The sequence below is a fragment of the Aegilops tauschii genome, chromosome 5 (genome assembly GCF_002575655.3).
Source record: "Aegilops tauschii subsp. strangulata cultivar AL8/78 chromosome 5, Aet v6.0, whole genome shotgun sequence".
NCBI lineage: Eukaryota > Viridiplantae > Streptophyta > Magnoliopsida > Poales > Poaceae > Aegilops > Aegilops tauschii.
The window spans coordinates 523,641,988-523,653,094 of record NC_053039.3 but is presented as its reverse complement, the minus strand read 5'-3'; the positions used below and the strand labels follow the sequence as shown (position 1 = coordinate 523,653,094).

At 40.1% G+C, this 11,107-nt stretch overlaps 1 long non-coding RNA gene across 2 annotated transcripts; it reads right to left on the bottom strand.

The window, feature by feature from the left end:
* Positions 1-277: 277 nt before the first annotated feature.
* On the bottom strand, positions 278-10,665 carry LOC109763189 (uncharacterized). Of its 2 annotated transcripts, none has more exons than XR_002232847.4 (8): positions 10,060-10,665; positions 9,235-9,440; positions 2,811-2,906; positions 2,627-2,683; positions 2,349-2,527; positions 2,065-2,155; positions 1,003-1,104; positions 278-683 (listed from the first exon to the last, which is right to left on the bottom strand). It is a non-coding gene; the product is annotated as an uncharacterized lncRNA (long non-coding RNA). The 2 variants fall into 2 exon arrangements; XR_012183345.1 differs by having other exon boundaries at positions 457-683; positions 2,477-2,527; positions 10,060-10,509.
* Between the last annotated feature and the right edge of the window lie 442 nt (positions 10,666-11,107).

Sequence of the window (11,107 nt, the reverse complement as noted above, 5' to 3'; positions counted from 1 at the left end):
CGACAGCCAAGCCGTCGGCATACCTCTACCACGTGGCATTCCGTGAATCGTTAGCGCTTTTGACGGCGCCGTCCGTTGCCGTCAGGCAAAAAACACTGCCGACGGCTAAACTATGCCGACGGCTGACGCCCGGCCGTCGGCATAGGCCCTATGCCGACGGCTGTACTATGCCAACGGTCTGACAAGACTACGCTGACGTGATCTACGCCGACGGCAGCCGTAGGCATAGGTCTATGCCGACGGCCCTGGGCATGTGCTCATAATTTAAGACAGGAGATACAGGAAAATTATTTTGGTAAAAATATTGTAGCATGTGCTCATAATTTAAGACAGGAGATACAGGAAAATTATTTCAGCTGTGTCTTGGCACCTGGCAAGGCTCCATTTATGCCTCAACTCACTAACTCTGTCACCAAAGCTTTGAATTATCAACTTATGATGCCTTCATCGCAATCTGGGTCATGAGAAAGAATTTGCCAAATACATAACCAGATACTCCCTCCCGTCCGGAAATACTTGCAGGAGTCTCTTGACAAGTATTTTCGGATGGAGGGGGTATTTGCAGAGACATTATTTTAATTCTGTCTTGGCATTTGGCAAGGCTCCATTCCTGAACTTTGTCTCAAAGCTTGGAAAGCTTATGATGCCTGCATTGCAATTTGGGCCTTGAGAAAAGAATGGACCTGGTACATAATCAGTTTATCTGTCAGAAAAAGAAAAAAAAAGCAGATGTTTGCAAATGGAAGGAAGTGAGGCTGCTCGGTAAATTATACAGTTGTGTTTGAACCACATGTGCCAGGACAACTCCGAGTATGCGCATGACAATCACGTCGAAATTGTGTACCATGCTTGCCTAGATTTAGCCGTGTGTGTTGTTCAACGTGTGCTTGGCTGACCAATAACCAAAGATTTTGTGTTTGCAAACTAACCAAAGGTTCCTGTAATTTTCCATATCTTGCTAGACATACATCAACATATTTAGTTGTGCAAGAGGAAACTAACCTCACTTATTACTAGGAGTACTGCATAGTATCCCAGCAATATTTTTTATGCAACTCCATTTCTCAGCGCCACTTCATCATCAGCTGCCTAGTATGCATCTTCCTGCATTGTTTATTTCCATCAGTGTTTATTTACACAAAAAGATAACTGCAACATGTTTATTACTCCCATGCCTACATGAGTAGATTAGTTGAGAGAAGCTGAGTATTCTAAAGATAAATTAGAGGCAGTGCACCCATTAGTACTCCTAGGTGACACATTCATAGTTCAACGTATGATTTCATTCAATAGAATCAGTCTTCAACGAGAGGCATGCTCTATTCTTTAATCAGCGGATCAATAAAAATCACCATGTTCTTTAATCGGAAGATTATAATATAATCAACCATGGCAGGCTCTGTTCTGCCGGAAAGAAAACTAAGAGGAAAGAAGCAAGAACCTACAGGGTCATGGACTAAACTGGATTCAGGTTGGTGCAAACTGAATTTTGATGGCAGGGTGCAAACTAAATTTTGATTCAAGTGCAACATGCACAAGTGACCAATCACAGTCAAAAAAGCATTGGCAGCCACACACAGCACAATACACAAAACTTTTCCTGCACATTAGTTTTCCTACACATTGGCACAATACTCCTCGAGTGAATTATTGATCTGTCATAAATAATGATCACAAGATAGCTTCAGTACTCTAAATAAATTGATCTGTCAGGATTATTACTCTAGAAAAATTCATGATTGTTCATCTACTCCACCAGATAACTTCTAGACCAATTGGTCAATGCCAATTGCACTGATCATGAACCAATCATGCTAATGGCATGAACATAATCTTGCATATTTTACTCCTAAATTACTCCACACATTTTATCATGCTAATGCCTGTTTACAAACACTACCGGCCAACAAGAAACATACGCGAGCCAGATTTCTCCCAGCAAGCAGGGCAGGAAGAAACACATTTTATCATGCTAATGGCATAACAGCAAGTAGGCATCTATCCAATTAATTGAGTTACAGTAGAAGGAGGAGGATGATGAAGTTTAATTAGCAGAGTACGTACGCAAGTGGACTTATCCCAGAGGGGGTACGCGCAGGAGGAGCAGGTTGTCCAGTGCACAGCATGTTCCGTAGTCCAAGGATTACCATCAGTCCTACATATAAGAACAATAATAGTTTAGGATATAGCTCTATAACAATTGCATGTTAAAAAATTAAGAGACTCGCTAGGAATCCAACCGGTGAAACTGTTATTTGCAATATTCCAACAGGTAAGCGAGATATGAGATGATAATGCATATGTATATAAATAATAAAGCATAAATGAATGACATGTTGATTACTTACAGATCGGAAAGGGGGAGATTGGCTAAGACATTGATATCACGAGTTAACTGATTGTTCTACAAATATCTGAGAAACACAGGACATGGCACTCATATGTCTAACAGATAAAGTGTAAATCCATTTCTTACAAAGCCACAACTAGACTGCATCCCTGAAGACGATATGTTCTTCACATATTCCTGAAAGTACAATGTATGATACAAATGAAATTCGAACGGAAAGAGCCAACTATGAAGGCAATAGATGTTTACAAACAAAGTTTCATGGCATAGGAATACCACTCTGTAGGGGATTGCTCTCCTTGTGCAGGACTCAAATTTCTCATCAAGGTATTCCTGCATTTAACTAACACATGTGAGAACGCTGAAGAACAGAGGACGGGTAAATAAGGAAAAAATATGCAGATTTTACTACTATTATTCAGGAAATGACTGCATAGTGGGTGCATCCCCAGTTCCTCACCTTAGTATAGTGGGTTTCCAAGTCTACATGAGCTCTTTCCTTTGGAGTTTTTACCCTCGAGAAGCGGAATGCAAGAGAGACCATCTGCCTGTCTACCTGAAAAATAGACAAAGTAAATGATGAGAACTACAATGAGAATATGTACCAATCTTAGGAAAGGACATTGATAGAACTTATGGTCTGAGGCGCCCAAATTTAAGAAAAAGTTTTCCAAAAATCAGGACGAGAAAATTTCGTTTGTTTTATTTGTTAATAAAAGCTTAAATTGAGTTTTCATAAAGTTAGTGGATTTAATTTGAACTAATGTCAACTTAAATTAAATTTGTGTTTTGATCTTTTGTTTTAACTGGTTTTTAAATTTGTCTTCGGCATATTTAAATATGCGAGTCTACACTTTCTTGGCTATCTCAGTTCATTTGATATGTATTCGAGCTTTTAATTTCTTTCTAGATTTTCTTTTTCTTGTTGTCATACTCTGTACAGAATTCCTACCCAGCATCTTCTCTCTTCCGTGTGTGCGCATCCTACATTTTTCCTCCCAACCGAATTGGGCCAAACCCATATCTCTCTTTTGTTTTTATTTTGTTTTTCTCTGTTTCCTACCCAACCACTCCTTCTCTATATTTTTTCTTCCCCATGGGCCTGGCCGAAGTGGCCCATCTCTCCCAACCAACGAACCCCTCTCCTCCTTGTACGTTCACAACTCACAGAAGATGAAATCTCAACAGCCACCTACGTGCACACATAGAAACTCTGCACGTTCCTTTAATTCCTCCTCCCTTCCTATTCCTCTCACGCCTCCTCTTCTTTCCTTCCTCTGTACGTTCACAATCTACAGAGACTAGAAACCTAACGTACAGAAGAGAAACAGCCCCTCCTCTAACTTCCCTTAAATCTCATTCCTTTCCAAAACTGCAGGCACCATGCTATGCGCCTCCACCTCCTTTTCCAATTCTCGTGACACCCAGCCTTCTCCCTTCCTCTCTGTCTCCAGAAACTCTGTCCAAAGAATGATGCACCATGGACACCAATGCTCCATCCCGTTGATGCAGGCCCTCCCCATCCATGCCCTTGCGCCAGAAGGTTCCCCTCGACACCATGATTCCATTCAGGGAAGAAGGAACGCGATCCGTCAAGCACACACGAAGAATTCTGCATGTCCGCGTACACTGTTCATCAAGTTCGTCGCACTGTTCCATCAAACTCGGTGAGCCTCTATCAAATTCCTTTTGCATGCGTACTTGTCATCACCTAGTGTATCCCGTAGACATCATGATTCAACCTATCTCCGTCGTTGGCCGCGTGTGTCCAAAACCGAAATCGATTCGATGGCATAGGCATAATTCTTTAGTTTTGTTCATCATATGAATTTGAGCCTAATAGATAAAATTCTCCATATGACCGTAGAAATCCAGTGATGGGGTTAGATTGTGGGTTCTATCTTGTGATCGGTAGAAGAGATATAATCTTAGTCGTTTTTTTTTTGTATGGAATCCAAATAGGTTTTGTGTTGGTAAAACTTTTCTATTGGTATGTTATTTCTATGTCTCTCGTTATGCCTAGGAGTATCAAATGGTTTACTCGATTGATTTGAAGGTGCGTTTTATTTTTTTTGTAGCATTTCGTGTAGATAACTTTGTGCATCATCTAAAAGTATGATATGCCTTTCTATTAGTTCCTTCGAGTTATTACCTTGTGTAGGAGTTGATTGGTACATTAGTTATCATCCCTCATACATGATTGGCGCGTGTTATTATTTTAATTAGATTTGGAGCATTATTTGTGTAATCTTATTATCATTATTTTGGTTATGTTTGATACTTATTGTTTGCGAGCGTACAATATTTGGTGAACGCTCGACATGGTTATATTTATGTGGAATTATTCTAAACTTTGCTTTATGTATCGAATAATGGAATATTTCATGTTTCGATTATTTCTTTTGTTTAGCATGAATATATCTTAGATATATTTTCTATATTCATTTACATCCATGTAGCATGTGTGTTTTATATATTCAAAATCATGTCAATCTATTATTTTGTTGTTTAGTTTCTTTATAGTAGTTGTCTTGAATTGGCATGTTAACTTAGAACATAGCCATGGTTGTGATGAATTACTTGTTGTAGGCACTCTATTATCATTTTAATTATCTATCGCATCATGCGTGGTTCAAGATCACTTTCTCACTTTCCTAAGTTGTGTGACATGTCATGTTTTATGTGTTATTTTAGTAGCAACTTTTGAGTAATTGTTAACGCGATTTTGTAGATGTTTATTGTTTAGTATTGCATGGATAGTTGCTTTATGTCATTGTTATATTTGCATTCTATATAGAATTTATTCGTTGTGACATAGAGTTCAGTTTATTGTTTCTTGGTAATTAGCAAACGTGTTATATTTACCTAGGATAGTAGCTATGCATGCTTAGTTGATTGACATGTCATATTAATATTTACTCAAGTAGAAGGCATATTTGGTTGTATGCCTACCATGTGTTATATCATTGGTAGTTTGTACCTTATGTTCATACATTTGGTTAATGTTTACTTGGTAGATATATCATAGTGATTTGTTGATACCATACATTCTTTTATTTAGGAATTTCTTGCCTTATCAATACCATGTCATGATGATCGATTGTATAACTTGATTGCATAACGCGTGTGTGTACCAATCTGTGTGTTGTATGATGCTTAGTTGTGTACCTTTTATATATTTGCAAGTGTATGATGACTACATAGAAATGCATGTCATCTTGTTATTCATGCTTCTATAACACATGTTGATTTGGTTGATGAGATGATCTAGTTGTATACTTTCCTACGTGCTTAGTATGCTTCCATGTTCTCATTTATCATAACTAGCATGGTAGTGTTGTATGCTAACGTCGTGCTTGATCTTTAGGTCACTTGTTATCAACTAGATTATCTCATAGTTACACGTTGCATTTTATTAGTAGCATATTTTGGTATCTCGTGTCATGATCATCCATGCTTAGCATCATATCTTGTTTAGCTTACTGTTGCATTTGTGGTATGCCTAAGTCTAGACATCAAGTCATGCTAGTTATCTTTCATGTGTTATTATATTCCATGTGTTATAGTTGTACTTGTGTTGCTCATATATGTTAGTGTTATGAGTGTTTGGCACATGTTGCATTAGCTCATCACATGATTAGGATAGTTCACCTTTCAATAGTTGAGTTGTGTCTTTCTCATATGCTTAGTGCACATTGTTGCTTTGTTGTTAATCATGTTGTGGTAATATTTTTGCTAGAGGTCATTTGGATATTAGTTGTTTCCTTTATTATAAAGAGTGTCCTAGTTTAGTATCTTCTCATGGTCACTCATATGTTTAATGCTTTTGTTATTAGATAAGACCTCTTCACGATTCTATACTCACATGCCTTGTATGATGTGTCTGGTTATTTAATTTTCCAATTATTTTTTGATAGCATTGGTTTGTCTTTTGTCATAGAAATGCTTGCTAATAGTTGTTATGATTGGTGTTTAGTCTTTGCTTATTGTTAACCATTATAAAATATTTGGATACATCCAAATATTTACTTGTGGTTGATTATTAATCTTAATCATATCATGCCTGGATAGTAGTTCACTCTTTTGTTCCATGTCTTGTATAGTTTCTTGTTAATTGTTTGACAAATGACTTGGTTTGTTATAATAGAATTGATCCTATTTTATATTAATAATGTTATAGGGTTAGACCTAGGTCAATTCGATTCATGTTGTTGAGTGATGTTTGATTGCTTAACTAGTATGGTTTGTAATGTTTGTTCGTTTGTCTTACGGAACTATTGCCTTTCGAATTATTATATAGTTGATGTATATGCTTGACTACTATTGACCATTATAAATATTTAGATTCTATCTAAATATCTATTTGTGGTTAACTATTACCTTCATCATGTCATGTTGTAATTGTGTGGTTAAATGCATAGGATGGTTCCTTTTCATGTGTGTTGATGCCATTGTGTTTGTTAGATCGTAGTTTCCTATATAGTTTGTCGAGATGTGTAGTGGGCACTAACAGTGTTTAATTGCATATTCGTATTGGAACGTTAGTCTTGATCGCCAAGTATTTCTTAGCTGTGTCAACCTCAACCATGTCACTTCAATGAATCCTTTCTCTTACATCCTAATCAACCTCATTTCGAAGTCTCCATCTTGATCAATATCTTGCTGTCCATCCAATTTTAAATTGTTTTGGATGTTATTTGGATTTACTTTTGCTTTAGTATTTATTGTTTGTCTTTTGCTATCGTTCCGACGAGTAGGGAGTGACGATATCGATGTTGGACATGGACAGAACAAATTAGTGAAGGACTCAACAACGAAGGCATGCCTTCTTCTTTGATCATACTTATCCTACGGTTTACAAAATTGCATTGAGTTTTATTGTTTCTATGTGCATGCTATTTTAATTCTCGTAGCTAGCGTGTCAATTGACACATTACCTTGATCCGCTTGTCGCCTATTCACTTGACACCTGAGTAGAATTATAGTATTCTTGTAGAGTAGAAATGCTTAGCCATGCTTATTACCCTATAGGTGCTTTGTTGAATGACCTCTGAGTCATTGACAGTTGAAACTTACCGCTGAGCTAGGCCAGATGGCCTTATTGATATCCTCTACTGTCTTCTACTCTGGGTGAAACTTACCATCTGAATACTGGCGCGGGCGACAGTTGAATCAAGGATTGAAGGAGCGATTGGCTGCCCTTCACGAGTTGAAGGGGGCAATCAGTCGTCCGTGCCGCTTAAGGCCTAATAAGTCTTGGATTTGAAGATTGTGATAACAGTACAACCATATGCTATATGGGCACTGGCTTGGTCAAGTAAGCTAGTCAGCCTTAGGTGTCGATGTCGCCGTACCGCAGATGGGATAGCTGCCTTGCGAGGGGTATCCTCGACACAGATGGGGGGACCGGTTTGAGGACGTACTCTCAGTTCCGTGCGCCAGACCCGGTGGGCATGTCACATCTTTGGGGGATCTAGTCTAAAGACCTCGTCACAATCTCCCTGCCGGTATACCAGATCGTGTACTACGCTAGCGACGGCTAGTGGCAACAAGTCGGGATTGTGTCGTGTGGGTAAAGTGTACAACCTCTGCAGAGTGTAAAACTATTCGAATAGCCGTGTCCACGGTCATGGACGGCACATGAATCTTTCTTGACATACAGGACCTGTCTTGCTTATTCCCTCTTTTCCCTTTTCTTGGAACCTATGAAGAGTGTGAGTTGATCGAGGATTCTCACTTTGATGAAAGTTATTCTGGAGATAAAACTTGTTTTCATCAAAAACTGCTTTTATCCAACTGCTATATTCTTTCAAACAAAATTAGCTTTTATGCAAATGAGCCATACAACCTTCCTTTGAAGCCACATGTAGCTATTAGGACCTTCCCCGAGGGAGGCATGTTGAGTATGTAATGTACTCATGGCAAAAAATTTGTTGCCAACAGAGTTCCATGAAGACGAAGGTGATGACTATGACTACTATGGCGATCCGTAGAAATGAGGTCACGTGGACTACATCGACTGCCTGTGGCTGAGATGGAGTCGCTATGCATTGTACTTTCCGCTGTTTTCTGAATGTAATAAATGTCATGAGACAGTTCAGTAGGTATGTCTTGTGAAAAATATACTACTTGTAATGCTTTTACGCATTGTGCAATGATACCATTTTGCTGTGTTGTCAACAATGATCCTGGGGTTGACAAATATACACAGGAGGGTCTGGAAGTTAAATCCGGGTTCTCACACATATTCTATGCACTTTACAGTAGTACAAAGGACAGAGTAAATATGCTATTGAGGGGTACAAGTTGCTGCTGTTAGCAGTCACAGGTTGAAAATAAGCACTGATATTTTTATTTTGGTTATTGCTTCGAAAAAAAAACTAAGGACAGCATCTTCTGTCAGTTGGGTTAAAGATTTGAATATGTATAATCACAGAAGAAATGGTTCGATGCTGAACATCTACAGATAATTTAAATAATTTGAGTTCAATTTTACACAATCCACTGAAAACACAATTTTAGAACAAAAGCTAATGTAGCTACTTGTCTTTTTCACTCATCTATTTCCATGAATTAGTGAAGAATTGGCTATCGGGAATAGGGCTTAAGTGTACTCTCATTTCAGAGATGTGGTTGCATTATTGTAATATATTCAGTTTTAGTTAACTGTGAGAATGTGCATGCTGATAGTTAAAGTTAGTGAGCAGCACAAGTACTTCACATTCAGTCTTGAATCAAAGGAAATTTCATCATATTTGAAACGATAAAAAAGATGTTACACTTTTTCTAGGAAAAGATGTATGTTAGTTATGAGATGTTTGAAAGTAGCAAAACATGGATTATCAAGCCTTCAGGGCCAAATGGAAGTGATTAAAAGATAAAACCTTTGCAAGTAGAGCTTTCCCTGTTCCCCAAACAGTATGACTCCCTTGGGAGGCCTGAATCCAATGTCCTCGTATAGTTTGATCTCTTGAATTTGAGCATCTAAACCACCAACGTCAGCACAAGACTCCAAAGGTGCCATTTCAATTTTCATGGTAGAAAGAATAGGATCAACTTCATCTTGCAAAATTCCGACCACCGAGAGAACCTGAGAAAAAGACAGATAAAGCTCAACAAATAAATACTGCGATGCAGGATTGAAATTCATCACATCAAACAGATACTCCGATGGCCTAATCTAACCAGTCCTCTCTCAGAGTATGTACATAAATAAATAAACCAGAAAAAGAATATTGAGAGCTGAAGACTTGAATGCAGATTTTGAAGAAAAAAGCGCTAAACCACAACAAAATAGAGTAAGACATGTTTCAGGCATGAACAAGATGCTGGCCTAATTAATCTAACCAGTCCTCTCTAGTTGGGTAGAGATGCCTCATAATTTGCTGAACTCCTCCAGTTTAGGTACTATAGAAAGAAAAGGAAAATGGAACTAGCTCCCCACTTCCCCAAGCAGTTGTGATGGACTTGAACGACGTATCGAGCAACTCTGAGCACATGTTAAAACAGTTTCAAATATTGACAACAATTATGCAATGCACAAATTTACACCATACGCAACAAAGATGCATCCATACTTGCTGATTCTGATCTGATGGAGTAGCAAAAAGAAGGAAGCATGATGGTGATGGTGTAGCACAAATACAAATACAAATACGCATGATGGTGCAGGGAAAAAAGAGTAATAAGGAGTAAAGGATGTGGGTGACCTTGATGACGACGGACGGCGGTGAGGAAAGTTGCTGGAGCGGCGGGCGTACTGCTCCAAGAATTTGTCCGGGCCTTCTCGGGCTGCTACAGATGGTCGCCGGGACGCCGAGCCGCTAGGGTTTCGCGGAAGCGCAGCCGGAGAGGGAGTCCACGGTATGCGATGCCCTTGGCGGCTCGCGTCGGCGCCGTCACAGGATCCGGCACCGCCACCACCGGATTAAGCCGGAATTACTCCTCACGTCGAAAAAAATCGATCTTTTCAAGGGAGTACGGGACGGGGATGGCTGTCCGCCTCGGAGATGGTCGCCGGGACGCGGAGCCGCTAGGGTTTCGCGGAAGCGCAGCCGGAGAGGGGGTCCACGGCATGCGTTGCCCTTGGTGGCTCGCGTCGGCGCCGTCGCAGGATCCGGCATCGCCACCACCGGATCTAGGCCGGAATTACTCCTCCCGTCGAAAAAAACGATCTTTTCCAAGGGAGTACAGGACGGGGATGGCGGAGCTTTGATCGTCGCAGCGGGGGCGGCAGAGCTTCGACAGGGGGAAGGGGACGGGGACGGGGGCTGCGGCGAGGAGAGAGGAATCAGGGGCGGAGGACGTCGCGACGCGAGGAGGTAATTGCGGGGCAGTAGTATTTTTTTTCATTGCTTTTCTGGATGGACAAAAAAAAAATCATTGCTTACGACTTTTTTAGTTTTGATTAACAGCGTCCTTTGTGAGAATCGAACTCTGGTTGCAGGGTGCACATACGCTACCCTGACCACTGCGCCAGAGCGCCTTTCTCGTGTACTATCCTTAAATATGTCTTATACTGTCCCGTATTTTGGGGTTCCCATCCGCCACCTGGCCGACGAGAGGAAAGGGGTGGCAAAGCAGGAGGGAGGGCGCCCCGTGAAAATGGACGAAACTGACCCTTCTTTAAAACTTCAGCACGAATGACTTCAATCTGAAAAATATTTCTCAAAATTAGCCCTTTTGCATGGCGCCCCAGCTCTGGGCGTCATGCAAAAAGGGACCGGTTTAGAAAATATTTTCAGATTGGGGTCATTT